Raw genomic sequence first — 12,053 nt, 5'->3', positions numbered from 1 at the left:
CAAAGTGCTTGCCTTGCAAGCAAGCACCAAGATAGGAATTCAGTCCCCAGAACTCAAGTAAAAAAGCTGAATTTGGTTACTCAGACTTGTAATCCCACTAAGGAGGCAGATATGGTAGGTTCCTGGGGGGGAGGGGGGCTTGCCAACAACCTAGCCTACTCATACCCCAAAAGAACAAAAACAAAAAGAGTGTGAAGATGAATTTTTTGAACTAAGAAAATATATCTTTTAAAATGAAACTAAACTCTGAGGTACATAAAGGGAAATAATGCACACTGAACAAGTCATGAAGACAGCCATAAAAAAGAAAAGAAAATGGGACTAGAAAGATACACAAGTGTGTGTGCGCACAGCAAAGAAACAGACAGATGTGTATTATACTAAGGATTGAACCCAGGGCCTTATATTTTAGGTATGTGTTCTCCTTCAAAGTCACATCATGAATATCTAGGAGTTGATTAAGATACAAGATGAAAGATTTAAGTTCCTGAGAAATAAAATAGTAGGGCTGATATTTAAACTTCTGTCCATGGAAGCATCCTTTAAATAGAGACAACTCAAGTGTTCACACTAAAAAGGCCTTCAGACTAGAGATGTCATTGGTACAGTGGTGACCTAGCATGACCAAAACTGTAGGCAATGCTGCCCCTCCCCCCATTTTAAAAGCGATCCTATGTGTTAGGAATGTTGACCCGTAGTGATCAGCATCAAGTTATAGATTAGGGAAACTTTCAAGACAGTGAAGAAAATTTCCCTTGGGTTTCCAGCAAAAAAGAGGCTAGCAACAGACTTCTCAATAGCAACACTGAGCAAAACAGCTGCGGTACAACCTGGCTAAAGTGTGAAAGCACAAGCCAAGGTTTTTAAACATGACTCACTGTCAGGGAAATCGGGATAAATCCCAATGTGTTGAAAAAAAGTATTTACATGGTGAAAAATGCAAGCAAAGACAGATGACAAAATGAGGTAAATGTTTGAAGCTAGTGTAAATTAAAACCAGTTTCTGAAAATCTAGGCAACTCATGAGAAGATTTGAAGAGACCTCACAGGAAGAGGAGTCATATGATAGCTGGATAAAAGAGGTCCCAGCTTCAGTCACAAAGTTCAAATTAAAGCTATGCTGAAGAGCCAGGACTGTTGAGGGAGGGCTGGGGAGATGGCTTCATTGGTAATGTGCTTGCTCTAAAAGCGTTAGGACCTAGGTTTGGATCCCAGCCCACATAGAAGCCAGAAAGAGCAGCCTGTTTCTGCAGCTCCAACACTGGGAGGAGTGAGGGACTAGGGAGCAGGGGATGGAAGAGATATGGTCCTTGGAGTTAACTAGCCAGCCTAGCCAGTGGGTGAACTCAGAATCAGTGAACATTCCTATCTCAAAACTTAAGGCATGGAATGATAGAGGAAGACACTAAAACAAACTTCTTGCCTACATGTCCATGTGCCTACAATTGTTTATACACAATTAAACTGCTCTTAAGCATTTCTCAACAAAATCTAGGACCAGCTGGTGGGAAAATAGGCGCATGGGCACATTGCTTGTAATGTGGATATATTAACAAAGTATCTGGGGAGGAATCCTGCTGAATCCAGGGAAATCACATGCATGTATCCTTTAGCACAGGCATTAAACTTTTAGCAATCTCTTCTAGAAACACTAAGAAAATACACTCTCACAGTTCTGGACTGTTGGTCACTGAGCTGCTACTAGACAGGGTGCCCTGGTCTACAGAACCAGTAAAATACATTTTTTAAAAAATATTCATTCAAGTGACTTACATGTTAGCAGGTAGGTACTCCAAAAATGACTATCCATATGCTGGAGAGGCTAAGAACCCAGTAGACCTATGGAACTGGATGCCTCTGTCCTAATTTGGTGCTCAAGACCTTGAAGATTCTTGGAGGATCTCTGGATTTCAGTTTTGGAAGGCCAAAGGAGCAGGAGTCTGAGCTCTGAAACATGGTGGCAGTAGCAGCAGCAGCCATACTCACTAGCAAGAAACAAGGCGGTCTGGCCACAACACCTTTTTCTCTGGTCCCTATATTTGGGCCAATTGTTGGAAGGTGCACTCATTCTGAGGGAGAGTTTTTTCCTTCACCTAGTCTTTTCTAGAAACCCTCACAGAACTGCCCTGAATCATGTCTCTTAATTGACTCAGTATCTCGCAAAATTGACATTTAATATTAACCATCACACTTAATTAAAATCAGAAACATTTCAAGTGCCCATTAATAGGAGATTGACTGGATATACTGTTGTGTAGTGCAGCCAAACAATAAATAAAAGGACAGTTTCTAGGTCGGTGGTACCCTTCCAAATCACCCTTTCTCTGGAGAAACAATATATAGAATTCCCTAAAGACAGGAGAAGATGCCAACAATTAAACAGAGCTTTCTCTTAAGATAACTTGCTTATATTTTGACCTCAGAATCATTACTATTTACACATTCAGCCATAAAATTAAATAAAATGATAGAATGAAAGAAAAAACCTGAAAAACTAAAAGATTTTTACACATTTTTGGAGCATCAACATACAATAAAAGGAACATTCTAGTAGTTTTTTGGGCATAGATTTGGACTATACAGTGGTGTGTGGTATGTTTGGCAGTAGAGTTTGGATGTGTTACTTTTTAGAGAGGTATATGCATTAGTAGGTGTATTTTGTGTTGCTGAATATTGATAATCATTCGAAGCAAGTTCATCAAGAAGATTTACACTGGAAAGGCATTTTGTACAGACTGAATTAAATCAAAATTACTTAGAAGAGCACCAAACATAATAGTTGTTCCCCGAGTCAGATGTCTTCTCACAAGTTTGCAGCCCCAGCGCTGGTGAAGTGGTGGCGGGCAAAGGGAGACCTTGTGGCCATCCTGGGTTGAGACAGAGGGAAGGGTCGGGGAGAAGGTTAGGGGGCAGAGAGGACATGACCAATTATGCTGCAGTTTTATGTTATGCTGGCATATATTGTTTTCATTTTTTGCTGTGTCATTTGATCTATACATTGCAACCTAGGATTCTTTTTATGGATCCAGAGAGTTTTCAAGTAATATGATTCAGTTTATACAAATATTAAGTGGAAGATTTGAGATTAAACCCAGGTCCATGAGACTCTCAGGCCTAAATTAATTTTATTTATTATTATACATTATTGCAGGATAAACATCCATCTTGAAGAACAAAGAGCATCAGGAGCTAAGGGTCAGTTTAAACCTGCTTGGAAAATGAAGATGCAGACTCCAGATTGGTGGTTTATATATTCTTCATGCAAGAGTAGTGGACTAAAGGAGAGAAGTGTAAGTTTTCCTAATTTCTGATAGGGGATTTTCTTAGCGAGGGTTACTATTGCTGTAATAACACACCATGACCAACACAACATGGGAAAGAGAGGGTTTATTTGGCTTATTTGGTTTATTCATCATTGAAAGAAGTTAGAACAGCACCTCAAGCGAGGCAGGACCAGATACAGAGGCCATGGATGAGTACTGCTTACTGGCTTGTTCAGTCCGCTTTCTTATAGAACCAGGACCACCAGCCCAGGGATGGCCCCCACCCACAGTGGGCTCAGCCCTCCCCATCAGTCACTAATTTAGAAAATGCCCTCTAGCCAGGTCTTATGGAGGCATTTTCTCAACTGAGGTTTTCTCCTTTCCACTGACCCTGTATGTCAAGTTGGCCTAAAACTAGCCAGCACCGTGACGCATACACAACTGTTATTGATGTAGAGATAAATATTACAATGTCCCAAATGGCTGAGTAAAACATTTGAATTAAAAGTATGACGAAGTTGAAAAGAACAAAACTTGGTTGTCATGTAGACTCATCATGTATTGTGTCTACCACACGGGCCTGACATTCTGAGCGTGATCACTGGAATCCATAAAAACATGGAGAGAACCAACTTCATACTTGTCCTCTGACCTTCATATACACACCCTGAACATAACCACACACACACACACACACACACAAATATTAACGTTAAAAAATAAAAGAGCAAACAGTTTTAAAGCCCAGATGTTCTTTGTGACAAGTCAAAGTTGTGGGGGTTTTGTTTTATTTTTTGTTTGTTTGTTGCTGTGAAATAATAGAGCTAAAGTTTACCAGGCTGTGATAAGAGGAAAATAGTCTTACATCAGCCAACATTTTCCACATCCTTTTATAGAAGACGAGATGGGCTGAAATGTGTTATTGTTCAGGTGCTGATCCCAGAGTTCCCCTCCCCACGCTGACCCTTCATGGGAACTGGCTTCCTTGATGATAAAGCACTTTTTAAATTTAGCTACCTATTGGAGTAGTTAAGTAGGGATTTTTTTGTTTTGTTTTGATTTCTCTGTATTTGATTATGCTAGAGAATGTAATTTGTAATTATCTATAACTGAAAAGTATCGGAAACAGTATTAGGTTTGCTATAATCGTTTCTGTATGGTTTGCAGAATTAACTCTGAGCGTTTTCTGGTTGTCAGAACTGTGCTGACCAGTGACTGGAAGCTACAAGCATTGGAAGAGATTTGCAGAAGACACAAGCTTTCTGAGGTGAGGTAATAACAGCCCAAGGTCTGGATTATCATTTCTCTTGACAACTTGCTAACTATATTGAACATTAAGAATTTAGCAAGAATAAATATACTATCCCAACCTGAAATTTTACAAAACCATTTTAGAAATAATAGAATTCCATTTGCCGTAGTGTGCAGTCAAGAGTTGGACCTCCCCCCTCTACCAAACAAGCAAAATGCCCTTTAAAATAAATGTATGGGTATGTAAAAAAATAAAAACCTTTGGAGGTAGAACCAAAATCCATGTATTTTATAAGGTGATCGGGTGCTGGAGTCACTGGATACTTTGAGGATATCCTCAGAGTGCCAACAGAAAGAATGTTCTCTCACCAGCAAAGACTTTCCCAAGGGATGGCCTGAAATGAGTTTTCTTTCCTGATGTTGGTTGGGTTCAGGTGCTAGTGGAGATTACAGAGATATGAGTTTCCCTCCCCAAACTGGCCCTTCGCATTCCCACTGACTTCCTTGATGATACGGCATTTTTTAAATTCAGCTACCTATTGGAGTAGTTGGGTAGGGGATTGGCCCTGACAGTTAATACAATAGTTAGTTTTACTTTGTCTGTCACTGTCTCCTCCTCCATCCAGTTTTGGTTTGACTCACTTGTCTATCGCCTCCTCTTCACTCACAGTTACTTCCTTTACTCCACATGGCCCTTTCAGGACCATTTCCCTTCTACTGTAACACCAGAATGGTGTTTTCCTTCAACACTTTTCTATTGCCATAAATCTTCTATACATTGTGGCTGGGTCCTAGAGAAAAACATCTTGTGTCCTGCAGTAAAGTAGGAAAGATGGTCAGAGGCCATCTGCTGAGGCTTCGGGCCTATGTGTAGGTAAGAACTCTGCTAATAAGCCCTGGCCATGAGCTTTTACTTTCTTGAACTTTAGAGCGTCAATTTGTAATAATTTCACAGTTCTACAGCTCTACAAATGGAGATGTTTAATCAAAACTGGATATAGTTCTGTAGTACTCTTAGATACTAGGTAGAAACAATCACAAATTCTCTGTGGATTGACCTATGCGGCCATAAGATAATTACAGTTAAGACTCTTACACAGAATGTAAGAGTGAAAATCAAGGTACTATGATCAGAACTCAGCAGAAACAACAAAAAACTAGCATCTTTAGGATTTCAGCTGTTAGAAATATCCAGTACATAAGTATTTTTCTGTAGCACGAATTCTAATTGGTCTTAATAATAAAAACCTGGAGTCAGATTTTAGGGGGGTGAAAGATGAAAGATCAGAGAAGCAGAGTAGCCAGCCACTAGTTCTTACCTCTACGAACTCCTCAGACCAAAGGGGATATTGTGTTTCTACAAGTCTTCAGACTGAATGCTGTTTCTACAAAACCTCAGATTGAATGCTGTGAGCTCCTTTCTCCTCCTGCCTTATTTTCTTCTCTCTGCCCAGCCATATCCCTTCCTGTCTCCACCTTCCTATTGCTGGGATGTCACTCACAAGTACTCGGGTTAAAGGTATGAGCCACCACTGCCAGGCTCTGATTCTCTTTTAGACTGGATCAATTTTGTGTAGCCCAGGGTGGCCTTGAACTCACAGAGACCTGTCTGCCTGTGCAGAGTGCTGGGATTAAAGGTTTGCGCCACTGCTGCTTGACTACTATGGCTAACTAATGACTAGCTCTGCACTCTTATCTTCAGGCAAGCTTTATTTGTTAAAGCTTTACCACTCAGTGAATGCTGTGGCCTTGATCTTACACTTTCCAGCCTTCAGAACCAGGGTGGAAATATCTGTATTCCACTGTAGCAGCTTAAGCAGATCAAGACAGATGCTGTCAGAACAAAAGAGTTTATTTTATTTTATGTATATGGTATTTTGTTTACATGTATATCTGTGCACCACATGCATGCAATGCATGCAGGGACCAGAAGAGGGCTTAAATCTCCCAAAAACGAATTGCAGAGCTGCCATGTGGGTGCTACAAATTGAAATGTGTCCTCTGGAAGAGCAGTCAGTGTTCTTTTTTTTTTGTTTTTTTTTTTTTGTTTTTTTGTTTTGTTTTTTTTTTTTTTGGTTTTTCGAGACAGGGTTTCTCTGTGGTTTTGGAGCCTGTCCTGGAACTAGCTCTTGTAGACCAGGCTGGTCTCGAACTCACAGAGATTCACCTGCCTCTGCCTCCCGAGTGCTGGGATTAAAGGCGTGCGCCACCACCGCCCGGCTGCAGTCAGTGTTCTTAACCCCTGAACCATCTCTCCTGCCTCAGAACAAATAGCTTTTGAAGTAGATACAGCTTTGAGTAACTGATGTTTAGTTAGTAGGTTTTGCAGATCCACTGGAATGAAAGCGTGAAGTCCCAGTTTTAAGGAAACTGTAGACTCATGTCCTTTGATGAGGTTGCCAATTAGGACTCAAAGGAAACTCAGGGGAATCTAATTAAAACCAAGGAAAGAGGATCGTTATAGCACTGTCACCATAGTTATGAACAAACTAGAAAAGGTATGTTATGAACTGAGTGATTACCACCTGAAGGCGCAAGTCATAAACAATCCCTCTACAACCACCCACAGAGTTGAAGGTGTTGCCTAATTTATTCTTGCTCCTTACAGTAAAATGTGAGAGAAGTATGTAAAGAAAGGTCTACTGGGTAGGGTGGTGAATGCCTGTAACCCAGCACTCAGAAGGTGGAGGCAAAAAATTGCTGCAAGTTCAAGATCAGCCTGACCCATCTAGTGAGTACTAGGATAGCCAGGACTACATTTGTTAGAATCAGACTCAAAAATAAGCCAAGGGATCAGTAAACATGAAGAATATCGCCCAGTAAATGGCATAAAATTTAAGATGTAGCTCCTTTCATGGTTGGAAATTTAGCTTAGTAGTAGAGTGCTTTCCCAGCATGGCTGTTTCTGGGTTCCATATCCAACAGAGCTGTGGTAGGGAGAAGCTGGTTCCAGTCCAAGGTGCTGTCAGGAAAATAAGTTCTGAGGATATACTGAGAGTTCTGTCGTAAAATCCTTTGTTGATAAGAAAGGTACTGCCCCAGAGGACTTTCCAGTCAGATCTATTTTCAGATTCCCTTGAGTTTCTTTCGAGCCCTACTGCCTTAATGGCTAATAGTGTTACTGGCGAATTCATTTAGTAAATAATAGGTCTTCTAAGAATCTTAAGGGAATGATCCTCATCTCTGCTATTTCATCAGAATGTCAAGATTAATGCTAAAAAAAAAAAAAAAAGCAAGACTCCTAAGAGACCTGTAAAGTTTTAAGAAAACTATGTTTTGAAGATTCATGGCACCTGAATTTAAGGGCTGCACAGAGCACAAAATGCAAAGATACCTCTCCTCCCAGACTTATATAAGTAGGAAGAGCCAGTAAGGTGGTTCAACATGTGCTAACATTCATGGAAAAGAATGACTCAAAGAGTTGAGTCATGAAGATGGTGACCTTATCTTTAAGGAACTATTTCTGGTAGCGTCTTAACAAGGAGCTTACAGCTGTTACCTGATGTGGGATTCCCCTCTGTATGCTGTGAATATGTTTTATTGCCATTGGTTAATGAATAAAACTGCTTTGGCCTATAGCAGGGAAGAATATAGCCAGGCAAGAAAGAATATATATATATATTAGAGAGAGAGAGAGGAGTCAAAGAGAGAGTGAAGTCAAAGAGATGTCATGTAGCTGCTGAAGGAGAAGGACATGCCGGAACCTTACAAACCTTACTGGTAGATCACAACCTCATGGCGATACACAGATTGATAGAAATGGATTAATTTAAGATGTAAGAGCTAGCTAAGCAGCCGGGAAGCAAATGAGCAGTCACCTACTTCAGTTGCCTGCCTACTTCAGTTTCGTTTCTTTTTTGTGTTTTTTATTAGCTTCTGAGAATTTTGTGCAGTATTTAAAAAATTGTACAATTTTCTTGCAGTAGATGTAGACTATTACAGCGATCCACAACTGGTCAGAATGTAGAGAATAAGTGATTGTGGGGTCCCTAACTCACAACCTAAGCAGGCCACAACTGTAAGGTTGCTAAGACTCCATTCTGCCTCCACCAGAAATAGTTCCCAATAGAACTGTTCTTAAACAAGATTTGAGAGTGAGAGCTACATTATTTATGGGTGTAAAGGTATTTAGAATACAGTTAGAAATTATATTGATTTAGGAACATGGCAGTTGAAGATTCATCTCTAAGGTCTATGACCATTCCAGCCACAGCTCTTTGGTTAGGTTTGCAGTATCAGACATAAATTCCCTTCTGCTGAGTGGGCTCTAAATCCAATTAGACAGCTGCTTGTTACCCCCAAGATAAAAGCGCCACTATTGCACCATTGTAGATAACTTACTGTTCTAAGCATTTGCTGTGGTTCATAGGCTTTACAGCTGAGTAGAGCTGCTCATGGCTTCTCTCTCTGCCAGCTTTCATAACACCCTCTGAAACTGTGAGAGCCAGACATCAGAGAAGAGGTGTCTAGATCAGTTGTGGCTCAATTCCTTGAAGTTCTGTGTCTCAAGTGTGTGATATCTTCAGTATTAGAGTTTTTCCTTCAAATTCTGGGTAGTAACCAAGGGCAATATTGTTTCGGGAGTCTCTTGACTTCCCTGATCAGCAATTTGAAGTAGTTTCTAATGCCTAGATCCAGGGCTTTTGTTAATCTATGGCTCTTGAGGGTCAGCACAATGTCACATGATTTTCTTACTCATGGATCCTAGCTCCAAATCTTTAAGATAATGAGTATATGACCTGAAATAGCCACAGAAACCAGGGAAATAAAAAGGAACCACAGTGGGGTGGGGGTGGGGGGTCAGAGGAAGGAGCTGTAGAGACAGAGATAGCAGGAAACAGGTACTGTTGCGTGGAGAGTGGGCCCTTGTTCTGTCCCAGCCTCCCGACTAGCTTACACCTGAAATAACCACACAGAAACTGTATTCATTAAATTACTGCCTGGCCCATTAACTCTAGTTTCTTATTGGCTAATTCTTACATCTTAATTTAACCCATTTCTATTAATCTATGTATCGCCACGTGACTGTGGTTTACCCGCAAGATTCTAACCAGCGTCCATCTCAGGCAGGAGATCCATGGCGTCTGCCACTCTGCCCTTCTTCCCAGCATTCAGTTCTGTCTTCTCCATCTACCTAAGTTCTGCCCTATCAGGCCCAAAGCAGTTTCTTTATTCATTAGCCAATGAAAGCAACACATAAACAGAAGGACCTCCTATACCAAGGTATTATGAAGAGAGAAATTGGAAAGGGAGCTTTGTAAGGATTGAGAAGAAGGAGGGAAAATAAAGAATACCAGGGTTGATTGAAAAAGTCATGAGGAACTGTATTATTTTATACTTGAAAATGATTATATAGGGGACGGAGAGATGGCTCTGTAGTTAGAGCCCTTGTTCTCCAGAGGATTGAAGTTTCGAAACCAGCACCCACACAACTGACACCTGTTTTGCTAACTCCATGAACTATGGTGCTCTCTTCTGACCTCTACAGGCAACCACACATTAGACAGACACACATAAATAAATAATAAAGATGCATATATAATATATAATTGTAGGTATAATATAAAAATTTAGCCATGAATGAAGTTATACATGGCTGAATTTCAGTGACCTCCTCATATGGACTTTCCATTTCTCCTTTTTCAAACTTAGAATTGAACCTAGGGCCTCAAACTTGCTAAGTACATGCTCTACCACTGAACTGTATCCCTGGCCCTCTCCCATTTTTGAATAGGATTATATATAGGTTATCTGTATCTAACCAAAAACAAATCTTTTAGGCTAATTAACCAGTTTCTTTAGCTCATGCACAATAAAAACACCCATACACATAAAAATAAAATATAAAATAAAAAATAAAGATATTATTTTTTGTTAAAAGCCAAACAATAAGTACTTTGACTTTGTGAGCCACTTGGTTATCTTTGCAGTTACCAAACTTTATAGCATAAAAGCAACTATAGACAATGAATGAAGAACTATGACCAGATTTGGCCCAAATTTGGTTTGCCAAGTGCTGTTGTCATAGGTCATAGCACAACAGAAACCATCCTAGGGAATGCTTGTGGAAACACAGGCCAGGAACAGCCTGGATCTGAGTTAAAGGTAGAGATACTGATGGTATTTTAGGCTTTTTGCAAATTGACAAGTTAATTCAGCATAAAACATCACATTACCAAGGGTCAGAAGGCATAATAGCCAGCCTTTTAACATAATCCTCAATGTCCTGATGGTATGCTTACTGTTAACACTTTCCATACCAACACACAGTGGACCAGAGTTGGTATATTGGTAGGATAGCATCACCCTGAGATTGTTATGAGGGATGCAGGTTCTTCTTCTTTTCCCACAGAGAACACTTTCTGCGGTGGAGGTTACCTGCCCTTTTGTAAGCAGCTCTGGGAGGAGGAGTAGGGCAGGCCTTTAGGCTGACTGAGGAACCCTAGTAGAAGGTCTCCAAATTAAAGATGGGACTTCCCAGATACCTGTGGTCCCCTGGAACTTCAGAAGGTGCTTTGAGGCAGAAGACTTCACAGAGCCCCTTTCAAATTCCTGATGGCTCCAAAGCTGAGTGACACAGTGCACACTTCTTGTTTAAAACCATTAAGTTTGGGGTAGTTTATTGTGTAGCAATAAAGAACTAATATACTGTTCTATTGTTAGGTGAATTACTTAAAGTCCTTTACATCCCTCTTTTTATTCTTTTCACGTCTGCATAGTGTACATGTATAGATTTTCAGGTTGACTTATATCTGGGGTGTGCATGTGCATGCAGCAAGTGGATAGAGGTTTGAGGTTGGTATCAAGAATCTTCCTCAGTTGATCTTCTGTGTTTTTTGTTGAAGCATGGCCTCAGTCAACCTCAGAGCTTACAGATAAGCTAGTCTAACTAGCCAGCTTGCTGCATGGATCCTGTTTCCCTGATGAGGCTGGAGTTATGGGTGGGAAGCTTACCCAGCATTTATGTGTGTTCTGTGGGTTCATTGAAGAGTTCTTCTGGTTAGCATGGCAGTTTGTTTTAACTGAAGACAAAGGTGATAGAAAAATAACTGTACATTTGCTGATGTGGTCCACATTTTTCTCTTTATAACTATAATAATTTATTCCTTTATAATTTACTAGTTCTTAGGCTGTGTTACTTACTGTTTCTGTTGCTGTGAAGAGACTACAGTAATTCTTATTAAGCTAAAACATTTAATTTGGATGCTTACATTTTCAGAGGTCTGGTTTGTTATCATCGTGGTGTGGAGTGCAGGCAGACATGGTGCTCTGAAGAGGGAGCTGAGATTCCTACATCTTGATTTGTAGGCAACAGGAAGTGGTCCGAACCACTAGACGTGACTTGAGCATATATGAGACCTCCAAGCCTGCCTCCACCGTAACACATTTCCTCCTACAAAGCCACACCTCCTAGTAGTGCCACTCCCTACTTTTGTTCAAACTACCACATAGGCTTTTGAGATTTTCAAGATGTTCTTAAGTAAAGTTAGCATTGCTGGAGCTGGAGAGATGGCTCTGCAGTTAAGATCACTGGCTGCT

General features: G+C 40.5%; 1 protein-coding gene across 2 annotated transcripts in view; it reads left to right on the top strand.

Annotated features, from left to right (window-relative positions):
* Cab39l (calcium binding protein 39 like) overlaps positions 1-12,053 on the top strand; it is a 104,164-nt gene that overhangs the window by 5,828 nt on the left and 86,283 nt on the right. For both annotated transcript variants that reach the window (XM_057785651.1, XM_057785652.1), the window contains exons 2-3: positions 3,152-3,290; positions 4,461-4,530. The gene's annotated coding sequence lies outside the window, so the exon portion shown is untranslated. The remainder of the gene's footprint in view (positions 1-3,151; positions 3,291-4,460; positions 4,531-12,053) is intronic.

Source organism: Chionomys nivalis, chromosome 12, assembly GCF_950005125.1.
Source record: "Chionomys nivalis chromosome 12, mChiNiv1.1, whole genome shotgun sequence".
Classification (NCBI taxonomy): Eukaryota; Metazoa; Chordata; class Mammalia; order Rodentia; family Cricetidae; genus Chionomys; species Chionomys nivalis.
The sequence above is the reverse complement of the archived record's forward strand: the minus strand, read 5'-3'. Positions and strand labels throughout refer to the sequence as shown.